The sequence below is a fragment of the Physeter macrocephalus genome, chromosome 18, assembly GCF_002837175.3.
Source record: "Physeter macrocephalus isolate SW-GA chromosome 18, ASM283717v5, whole genome shotgun sequence".
In the NCBI taxonomy this organism is placed as follows: Eukaryota; Metazoa; Chordata; class Mammalia; order Artiodactyla; family Physeteridae; genus Physeter; species Physeter macrocephalus.
In genome coordinates, this window is record NC_041231.1 from 91,746,386 (window position 1) to 91,758,500 (window position 12,115).

Genomic DNA, 12,115 nt, shown 5'->3' on the forward strand with positions numbered 1-12,115 from the left:
TTTACATAGACATATCATATATCACCAATCAGAGTTAAATGAGTATTTAATATTGACCCTATTATAATGATGGACGTTTACTTATAACTAGATCTCACAGTGAACTAGGATTATATTTTCTTTCTTACATGAGGATTTTTGCTCTGATCCTCAGAGTAAATAATTGTCTTGTTTTGAGTTGTTTGCTAAAGCTTTTCTGTGTGCTTGGCAGTTATTCAGCTCCAAACTCTGCAGTAAGTATACATTTCCTAAGAACAACAGATGAATGATCAATTTCTTCCCCGACCTCCTTGGAGTCATCCCTCTGGAGCCCTCCATCCTTCTGTTCAATCTGGACTCGGTCTTCTCTGGCCCTGTTGCATAGTAATCACTCTGAGGTTCCCTTGGCTACTTTCTTCTGTAGAACGCCCTGTTTCTTGTCTACTGGTGTCCTCTTTCTTTCACTTATTTTGGAGGGTATTCTCTAGTAGGTTCCTGGAAAAGGGTGCATAGGCAGCAACTTTTTGAGACTTTGATTGTTTGAAATGCTACCCCCACCTGCAGACCTGTCTAACAGTGTGGATGGAAATTCTAAGGTGGAAATTATTTTCTTCAGAATTGTTAAGGCACTGCTTTTCTACTTCCAATACTATTTTTAAGACCTCTGAGACCTTCTGATGCCTGATCCTTTGTCCATAATCAGGTTTTCTTCTCTAGAATTTTTCAGAATCATCTCTGTTTCTGGACTTCTGGAAAAAAAAGACAAGGATATATCTCAGTGGGGGTCCTTTTTCATTCATCTAATTGCATGTTGACTCAATCTAATAACTTTTCTACTTATTATGGGACTTCTATTGGATATCCTTTACAGATAATTTTTTAAATCTTATTTTCTCTTATTTTAAAAACTGTTTTCACTTGTTTTACTTTTATGAAGGTTTTTGTTGTTGGTGGTGGTGGTGGTTTTAGCTGCTTTGTCAATAAGTTTATTGTCTTTATCTGAAAAATCTTCATAGAAAATTGTGGTTTGATTTATCTCTCAGTGGTCCACTCCTGAGCTCTGAGGCAGCTTGCTTTCTGAGCTACTTGATCTTTCTTCTGAGCAAGAGACATTCTGGAAAGTTCCAACTCTTTTTTTTTTTTAACATCTTTCGTAGGCTTCTTCTGACAGGCCGGATTCTCTCATACAGTAGTATAGTTTCTGTGTACCTCTCCTCCATCGTGTCTGCAGCTATGTTGTTCTTTATGTATTGGGAGAACTGTTTCTTGCTAGCATCTTCATCATCTTCCATAAGGTAACTCATATCATCTGCAACGTCTGAGCCACAACGTGCTTCTGAGGTGCTTCTGCTTTGAATTCCCTGCTTTCTGAATCGTAACCAGGGAACAATTTGGTACCGTGAGGCATTGATAAGCCTCCATCCACAACTCCCCTCAGAGCCCCGAAAACTGTATTTCCAGTGGTAGTTCTGGCAAAATTTTAGTTCAAATAGCAGGTGAAGATACCAGGCTGACCATCAAAGCTTTCCTCATTGTATTTATATCTTGTCCATGCAAAACCAACTGAGAAGCCTGCGGGCCAGCAGGAGGCCAGGACAATATGCCGCAGCATATCTGTCAGGCCAACCGTCACACCACGCTTTGGGAGTTCATGAGCATTATCTTCGCAGAATATCATATGCCCTTCTTTTCAGGCATAAGAGATTTGACAAATGATATCTCTGTTGGTTACATGGACGATCCTTCTTTATTTGGTTGTGTTGTACTTAACTTTTGTCCTGGATTACCAAGTGTTTCTGAGCATAGCAATCAATTTTACCCTCTTGTTTTCTTTTAAATTTTACTTGGTATCTCTTAAAGTAAGACCTATTCTTGATATCTTTAACAGAGATCCATGTCAATGGGTTGCCATTGACCTCTTTTTTGGAGTTTTAAAAATTTTATTTCTCTACCATTCTATTTAATATTTATTTATTCTATTATATTTTTAAATTCTAAGAGTGCTTTAAGTCTTGTGAATGTTCCTTTTCAAGAGCACTCTGTTCTTGTTTCATGGATGCAATACCTTCTCTTATTTCTCTGAGAATTTTGTTTGTTTTTTACATTTTCTTCTGCTCCCTGAATGGTCTCTTCCCTCTGTGGTGTTTTTTAATTTTGAACTTTGCCTTTTATGTTAGATATTTCTTTCAAATATCTGTTACTCCTTGGCTGTCCATTTTCAAGAGAAGTCCTAAAAAGTTAGTGGCAGAAGTCCTAAAAAGTTCCTCTCTGAGGAATGAAAGTATATGTGTGGGATTTGTAACAAATGAGATTCACCGTAGGGTGATCAGGTTTTTTTTTTTTTTTTTTTTTTTTGCCGTACGCGGGGCCTCTCACTGTTGTGGCCTCTCCCTTTGCGGAGCAGAGGCTCCGGACGCGCAGGCTCAGCGGCCATGGCTCACGGGCCTAGCCGCTCCGCGGCATGCGGGATCCTCCCGGACCGGTGCACGAACCCGTGTCTCCTGCATCGGCAGGAGGACTCCCAACCACTGCGCCACCAGGGAAGCCCGTGATCAGGTATTTTGCTGGGCTCCCCCAACAGTCTGTGTCTGCACTAGTTTTCTACTGCAATGGTAACAAATTACCACAAACTTGGCTGCTTAAAGCAACACAAATTTACTATCTTACAGTTCTGGAGGTCAAATGTCTGATTCCATCTTGCTGGGCTAAAATTAGGTTGTCGGCAGGGCTGCATTCCTTTCTGGAGCCTCCAGGGAAGAGTACATTTCCTTCCCTTTTCCAGGTTCTAGAAGCCACTTGTATTCCTTGACCTTTGGCCCTCTTCTTCCCTCTTCAAAGCCAGTAACAGTGGGTCAAGTCTTTTTCATATCACATCACTCTGACCTCTTCTGCTTCTCTCTTCCATTTCTAAAGACCCTGGTGATGACACTGGCCCACCTGGATAACTTACCAGGACACTGTCCCTATTGTGGTTGGCTGATTAGCAACCTTAATTCCATCTGCTACCTTAATTCCCCTTTGCCATGTAACCTGACACAGTCACAGGCTTCAGGGATTAGGATGTGGACATCACTCTTGCCACAGTTACCCCAGTACCTGTAGACACTGTCTCCTGGGCTGATCCATTTACCCAAAGAGGAAGGCTCCTTTCTCCTGCCAGTGCACATGCAGCATTCTGGGGGTGCCACTAGTTGGTCTGCAGATGCCCCTCTTAGCCTCCCTGGTTTCTATTTGCCACGAGTGCCCTCAGCTGTGTCCAGTATTCCCTCATCCAGAGCAGTCTCACTCAACCTCTTTTGAGAATAAACCTTCCGTCTTGTACTGAGTTGAGAAGGTATAGTCACTGGCAGTGCAGAACACCATAGGGAATCTAGGTCCAAGTATTCCTTAAACAGATTCTTAATCACTCCTCCTGGTGTCAGTCTTGCCCACACTCCTTTGGAGGCAGCTGGTGCCTCTACTGCTGAGACTCTTGGGGCCTCGGTGGCTCCATCAAACCTGATTTTTGGCTTTGCTTCTTACAGGCTCTTGCCATTCAGCTTTCCCCTCTCTAGTAAGTCAGTTATTGCCCATCCATCTGCTTTCTGGCTTTCAAAATAATGCTATTTCCTCTTTTGTTCCCATGGTCCTTATTGATGTGTGCTTTTTCATTCTCTGTCATCTTAGTGGGGCTTCGAGAGGGAATGGAGATTCGGTCATGTTTTGTTTTGTTTTATCTGCCGTGTTTAGCTAGAAGTCCCTAGGGTTTGTTTTTTGGGAGCACTATGTAATTGTGAAACCAATTATATACTTTGTGTTCTGTATGACAATCAGTTTCTATTAGTTTTCACTAAACACCAGTGACGAGAGTTCTGAAATTTTTGTGTTCCCTATGAAGGAAAAAAAAGGAAGTAAAGATGGCAATTGCCAAGTGGCCATCTCAAAATAGTAATGTCAAAACAGCCTTCTTTGCCTCATCTAGAATAGGTGCTCAATAGGGCATTTGTATGAATTACATGCTGCCTAAAATGTACTCCAAGAATCAGGCAGGTCCAAGCTTTAATCCCAATATCTCTGAGCACAGGCCTGTGCAAACTGAGTTGTTGTTGAATAAATACTGATGAATTCATTAGCTGTTTTTCTTAAGTTGAAGCTAGAAAAGCAGCTCCTTCTCATTCTAAATGTCTGAAATGAAAAGTGAAAAGTACCACACCCTAATCAATTTCAATGAAGGCAAAATATTGAATTCCCTGGAATGCATCACACAGAACTTTGATATTTTATATACTAGTGATACTAGTAAATCAGATAAATCATGTATAGAAGATGTAGATTTCATCACCTCCTAGTTATGGTATATTAATATGTCATTCTCTCTCCTCCTTCCCCCAAAGCATGCTATTTCATTAACTGTTTTACTTTTTCCTGATAACTTCTGTCTGAGGACTGAAAGCTTGGCCAACTACTGTTTTGACAATGCAGGCGAATGGGATGGAAACGTCACCCAGTTAGAGGCAGAGTGGTGGCTACAATCTCAGTCTCCTTCTCTTAGCACTACAGCTCTTTTCACAAGTATTTGCTGCCCCTTTGGGGGGCCTGTAGTTTGTTCCATGTAAATATAAGAGGTGTTGGGAGCTAGCAGTGGGTTACTAGGGGCCTCCGGGCATCTAGCAGTTTGCTCAGACCAACAGCCAACACAGCTAGTGGCAGGCTCCAAATGAGGACTTTGGCTGCTCTCAGAAGGCTTCTTCTAGCCCTAGGCTAACGTCTCCACTGTATTGGGCTTTCTTTGTTGACACCTAAGAGCAGCAGCTGCATCCAGCACCACCGTGACACAGAAACTTGGTTGTGTTAGCGGGGCCGACCTCTGCTCTGAAATGCTCCTAATTAGCTGTTAATACATGACACCTTCACACACACACCTCCGTGCAAAGAACAGCCAGTTCAACCCATGCATAGAAAGCTGATGACGAAGGTGAGAAAGAATGAATGGTTATGATACATTTTGTTCTTTCAGGGTAAAAGAAAAATATTTGATGAATTGTATATTGTAGTACTTTGTTGTCCCATATTTATGATTCCAAACCTGAGATCTCATCTGGACTGCTGGGTGGCTTGGAAAACAGAAGAAATTTCTTTTTTTTTTTTTTAAGTATTTTTTTCTTTAATAAACTTTTTTGGGGGGGCTGCATTGGGTCTTCGTTGCTGTGCACGGGCTTTCTATAGTTGCAGCGAGCAGGGACTACTCTTCGTTGCAGTGCGCGGGTTTCTCATTGCGGTGGCTTCTCTTGTTGTGAAGCCCGGGCTCTAGGTGCGCGGGCTTCAGTAGTTGTGGCATGTGGGCTCAGCAGTTGTGGCTCCTGGGCTCTAGAGCGCAGGCTCAGTAGTTGTGGCGCACGGGCTTAGTTGCTCCACAGCATGTGGGATCTTCCCGGACCAGGGCTTGAACCCGTGCCCCCTGCATTGGCAGGTGGATTCTTAACTACTGCACCACCAAGGAAGTCCTATATTTCTTTTTAATCTGTTCTGCAAAGATTTAAAAGCAGTTGAAGAGATACTTATTAAAACTTCAACTAGCTCTGTGACCTAGAGCTAGTTGAGCTAGTCTGTAGCACAATCTTTCTTCTCTTAGGACCTCAATGTTTCTCATTTATAAATGAAGGGATTAGATTCTTTATATATTGAACTAAGAAGTTTCTGTCAGTGTTAAAAACCTGAGATTCTAAGATAGGAAACTTTCCTGAAACGACGGGGAGTAAAGTCTTTGAAAAAGCACAACTCCCATTATATGAGGATTTGTTATATCCAACTCGGATTTAGCACCTTTATACACAGACAGGTGTTAGAAATTTGCAATGAATAAGAAATATGCTGAACGATTTAGTAGAAAGAAACAGCATATTGTTGTTGTTGCTGTTTTAAATAGCAATATTGTTTTTTGAAGAGCTCTGTGCACTGGGAAATTGTCATCTAGTACCAAAGAAAATGTTTGTCATATTTATGTTTCCATTTCATGACCTCAAGCACAACTTTGTAACTGTAACTGTGACTGGTCCACCTGTCAACTCCTGGGATCCAGAGATTTCTAACTCCACGGGGAAGACAGGAGAGTATTGCCTTCCACTGCACCTCTCAGCCCCACACAAAGTGTTTTATCATGTTATCATCTCATGCAGGACTCACTTCCTACAGTCAGAAAGACACAACTTGAAATAACTTTTTTTGCAGACATTTTGAAAGCTAAACTTCTCTTTTGTGGGTGGTAGATGAAAGCTCAGTGTTTGATTACCCATGGCCTTACAGCTAAGATGAATATTCCACTCTGCTTCCACCCAGTTTCCCAGGGTATAACCAATTTTCCCGATGGAGAGTGGATTAAATTTGCAGATAAAACGTGCTGAGGCAAGAGAACTGGCCTAGGAGGCTCAAGGAAGGAGAGTTCAGAGCCTAACTAACGAGGTGGGTGGTCTAGGGAGTCACTTTCCTTCCTGGAGCTCAGTTTCTCTACTGTATGTAACGCCCACGTCACTGCATTCTCAACAAGAATCTTCTCGGGTAGTTTGTTTTGTGCAATCATGCCAGCCTGGAATTTTTTGCTCCTTTCTTTCCAATTCCTGGGAATGGCTTAAATAAGGAGAGGTACTATCACTCCAAAGTGATTTTAATATGTCAATCTTGTTTGAGGCCTGTTGGTAATTCTCCAGATCTTGCTCTTTTTTATGACTATATTCAGTTAGGATTAGGTTTGGCCGTGAATAATGGAACCCTAAATAATGAAGACCTGCACAAGGCAAATGTCTTACTTCTCTTTCATGTAAAAGAAGCGTGGGGACTTCCTGATGGTCCAGTGGCTAAGACTCCACGCTCCCAATGCAGGGGGCCTGGGTTCAATCCCTGGTCAGGGAACTAGATCCCACATGCCGCAACTAAGAGTTCACATGCCGCAACTGAAGATCCTGCACGTGGCAACAAAGATCCCATGTGCTGCAACTAAGACCTGGTGCAGCCAAATCAATCAATCAATAATTTTAAAATAAACAAATAAATAAATAAATAAAAGAAGACTGGGGACAGGTATCTAGAAATGCATCAGCAGAAAATCATCACAGACACAGGCCCCATCTTGCTATACTGCCAGTTTTAGCATAGGGATCACACCTCATAGTCTAAGATGGTCCCTCAGGCTTCATCCATTATTTTGACATCCCTCTCCACTGGAAGGGACAGAGGGCTTAAAAGGGAGCACCTTCTTGCTTTAAAAATCACTTCTGGGGCTTCCCTGGTGGCGCAGTGGTTGCGCGTCCGCCTGCCGATGCAGGGGAACCGGGTTCGCGCCCCAGTCTGGGAGGATCCCACGTGTCGCGGAGCGGCTGGGCCCGTGAGCCATGGCCAATGCGCCTGTGCGTCCGGAGCCTGTGCTCCACAACAGGGGAGGCCGCAACAGAGGGAGGCCCGCATACCACAAAAAAAAAGAAAAAAAAAAAGAAAAAAATCACTTCTGGAAGTTACATGTGGCACTTCTACTTACACCTCACTGACCAGAACTTAGTCACATGGCCACAGCTAGCTGCAAGGGAGCCTGGAACAATGTATTCTTCAATCCAGGCAGCCATGGGCACAGCTAAATGAGAGGTTTATGGAGATGAGCACTAGGGTCTGACCCAGATCAAATATCCTGCAGAATTCTTTCACTCTCAAATAGTCATGAGCTATTCCTCTGGAAAGGCTATAAGATTAAATTAGGAAGTACTATCTCAGGAAGGACAAAGAGGCGATAAGATGGATAAAAGATAGCCTCAAGATACACTAGACTGTTTCAATAATGTCTTAACACATCCATGCAGAATGTGTTAACCTATCAGAGACATGCAAGGGGTGTGGTCGTTATGGGTTAACTAGAAAAATTTCCATGGATAAATTTTATCCAAAATCAAAGAGATGGGAAAGATATAAATTGGCAAGACAAAGAGGTGGGCTGTTTCACCTGGGAGTGAGCGTTGCTTCAATTCTAGGCAATAAATGCCCTAGAGACTATCACTTACAGACCCTATGAGGTTGAAAAAAATATACCCTCTAAGAGGTTATAGTTCGGTAGAGAGCCATGAACATTCCTTCCAAGAAAAACATGCACTATGATCTTTTATTCAAACGGTTATGAGGGCACCGGGAAAGCAGAGTTTAATCCCAGCTTGAGAGGAGGATGATGAGAAATGGGTAATACTTTGTAGGCAGAATTAGACCTGGTTGAAAGGAGGACATGTCAGATGGAAGGACCAGCCTGAGAAGAGGATGGAGATGGATGACAGTGAGTAGCCTACGTGATGGAAGGAAAGGGACCAGGGAGGGCACAATGAGACTTGCAGCTGAAAATACAGTTTGAGATCTTATCGTGAAGGGACTTGGAACTTTAACAATAAAAGAAATGGACAATACAAGAAAGTTAGAAAGTACCCTGATCAAAGCTCTTCTATAAGAAATGTCATCTGGAGGCAGCACATAGACTGAAGGGTGAAAAGAAGTGATTCAGGCAGAGCAACTTGGAGACCAGCTTAAGTCCAGATAAGAAGTAACAGAGACCTGAATAAAGTTAGTGGGAATTGAGAAGACAATGTATCACTAATGGTGAAATTTCACATGAAAATCAGGTGGGATATATGGGGGAGGGAGCCCTTCTAGGCACTTCTCAGGTAACACCATGTGAGTTTCCACATTTCCCAATGGTATGTGTGACCCCTGAGCCCAAGTGCAGAGAGGCAGAGGAGAGGGGAAGGCAGGGGAACCTTAATAAACCAAAAGGTAAGAAGAGAAAATGAAATCATAGACTTTCAGAGGTGAAGGGGCCCTACAACAAGGTTCACATTTTTTACAGATGAAGAAACAGATTTGGGGACATAGTGGTAGCCCAAGACCTGTGGGACTTGCCCTCCCTGGTGTCTTAGCAGGAGAGAGATATTATCTATCTGAAAACACAATATGGAAAGTCATAAGACAAATGACAAACTGGGGAAAATATCTGCAACATACATCACAGGTAAATGGTTAATATCAACTAATAAAAAGCACCTAGTTAACAGGAATGAAAAGATTAAGCGCCCAACAGAAAATGAGCAAAGAGACATGAGCAGTCAGTTCATACACACAGAGACTATAAATGGCCCTTAAGCACATGAAAAGATACTCAACCTTACTCAAAATAAGACAGAGGCACATTAAAACTGCCCTGAGTACAATTTCTTACCTCCCAATCAAAAGTTGGACAACACAACTGGTGAAGCTGTGGAGAAATGGACACTCATGTTTTGCTGATGAAGGTGGGGAGTGGTACAGCCCACAGGAAGGGTAATGTGGTGATTTCTATCAAAATTACTGATGCATTTATCCTTTGACCCAGCAATCCTATTTGTGGGTATTTACATAGAACTTGCACATGTGGAAAAGACAGAGACATACACATGTGGTTATTAATTGCAGCATTATTTGTAATAGTAAAAGACTGAAAACAAGCCAACTGCCAGTATAAGGAACTGGTTCCAGAAACAGTGCAAGAGTTTCACAGTAGAATTCTACACAGCTGTAAAAAGGAGAGAGATTCTTTATGGCTTGATATAGAATAAGCTCCAGAGTACATTGTTAGGGAAGAAAAAGTATGTTGTGGAACACGCATAAAGTATGTTATTTTTTGTGTCAAAAAGGGGAGAAACAAGATACATATTTGTACTTGTCCCTGCAAAAAAGAAATACTGGAAAGATAAATAAGAAACTAATAAAAAATGTTTGTCTATAAAAGGAGAGGTTGTGGGGTAAATGAGAACAGAAATCAAAGCTAGATAGCTCAGTATATATGTTTTTATTTCATTTTGATTTTTTTTTACCATGTAAACATGTTTACAGTAGGAAAAAACACACTATAAAACTTTAAAAATGGCAATGTGACAAACATGTAATTGAGCCATTCATGGTATTATCACAGTCAGGAAAGATCTGACCTAATCACAAAGGTCAGGGGAGCCTTCCTGGAGGAAGTAGCTCTTGAGTTGAGATCTGAAGAATGAATAGAAGTTAATGGGTTCAGAGAGCAGGGAACATTATAAACAGAGAGGGAAACCTGTGCAAAGGCCCTGTGATGGGAAGGGGAAAAGTGCTTATGAAGAACTGAAAGCAAGCAGAATAGCAAAGCCAGCTTTGAGATGAGGCTAGACCAATAAGGGCAGGCTAGACCATGTGGGGTTGTGGGCCATGCTGAGAAATGTTTTTTTCTAAGAGCAATGAGATGCTGTTGAAAGGTTTTAAGCAGGTGGAGAGGAGGCGGTCCAGGGGAGTTTGTGCTTTCTTCAGGGGAATATTCGTAGTCACTGAAGATTATAGAGGAAAAAGTGTGGTGTGATCACTACACTTGTTCTTAGAAAGAACTGTTGGCCCACCCATTTCCCTAATTCACCTGTAAAATCACACGTAATGCTTTGCTAACAACAGTCTACGTATTTCAATTATGATCCATCAGTTGCTATTTGCCAAAAACATTACACAAATTGCACAAAGGATAAAGTTATTATAGTCTAATTTACATTGGAACTTATTTTCGTTTCTAGGCAACATCATTGCACTGGATAATGATGGTTCCGACCCTCAGAATCTTTCACAATCTGGTAAGTGAAATGAATGAGGGAACCAATTTCTATGTGTTCAGGCCAGTATCTCACCCTATTAGATACAGCCTGGGAATAAAACCCATTTTTAATGCACCATTTGATAAGAACGCTTAATCTCAGTATGTGCTGTAATTAGAGAGATAATTAGAACTTCACTAGAACCTCTTAAATCTAGAAATACATTTGAAATTCACCTAGAATGAAAATTGCACTACCTAAGACTAATCGAAGGCATTTTTCCTTCCAACTCTACCTTGCCTTCCCCGCCATCCCAAAGCTTTTGCAGTCTAAGAAGCATGAAAAAAGAATTTTATAGGTAGTGCATATCACAGAAGGCTAATGGATTCAGTTGAAAATTGCTTTATATGTTTATGGCAAAGATGCTTATGGGGAAGATACTGGAGGTGGCCTCTCAGGGCAGACAGGTCCTACATGGCTGTGATCCAGATGAGTAACCACAGGGGAATGGAATCTCGGGTGTAACTTGAATTTTCAGAGTCCATATCATCCAAGGTGTATCTGAAACAGGCATGTGGCTGACGGGTCTTGGTGCTCTGCCTGCTGTCAGACCTGTGCCTCTGAGGTGGGAGAGCCGAGTTCAGGACACTGGTCCACCAGAGACCTCCTGGCTCCACGTAATATCAAATGGTAAAAGCTCTCCCAGAGATCTCCATCTCAACGCTAAGACCCAGCTCCACTCAACGACCAGGAAGCTACAGTGTTGGACACCCTATGCCAAACAACTAGCAAGACAGGAACACAACCCCACCCATTAGCAGAGAGGCTGCTTAAAATCATAATAAGGTCACAGACACCCCAAGACACACCACCAGACGCAGTCCTGCCCACCAGAAAGACAAGATCCAGCCTCATCCACAGGCACCAGTCCCCTCCACCAGGAAGCCTACACAACCCACTGAACCAACCTTAGCCACTGGGGGCAGACACCAAAAACAATGGGAGCTACGAACCTGCAGCCTGCAAAAATCAGACCCCAAACACAGTGAGTTAAGCAAAATGAGAAGAGAGAGAAACACACAGCAGATGAAGGAGCAAGCTAAAAACCCACCAGACCTAAAAAATGAAGAGGAAATAGGCAGTCTACCTGAAAAAGAATTCAGAGTAATGACAGTAAAGATGATCCAGAATCTTTGAAATAGAATGGAGAAAATACAAGAAATGTTTAACAAGGAACTAGAAGAATGAAAGAGCAAACAAACAATGATGAACAACACAATAAATGAAATCGAAAATTTTCTAGAAAGAATCAATAGCAGAATAACTGAGGCAGAAGAACGGATAAGTGACCTGGAAGATAAAATAGAGGAAATAACTGCTGCTGAGCAGAATAAAGAAAAAAGAACGAAAACAATTGAGAACAGTCTCAGAGACCTCTGGGACAACATTAAACACACCAACATTCGAATTATAGGGGTCCCAGAAGGAGAAGAGAAAAAGAAAGGGTCTGAGAAAATATTTGAAGAGATTATAGTTGAAAACTTCCCTAA

General features: G+C 42.0%; 1 pseudogene; it reads right to left on the reverse strand.

Annotated features, from left to right (window-relative positions):
- Positions 1-1,018: 1,018 nt before the first annotated feature.
- The window catches only part of LOC102976063 (60S ribosomal protein L5-like), a 17,303-nt pseudogene continuing 6,206 nt past the window's right edge, over positions 1,019-12,115 (reverse strand).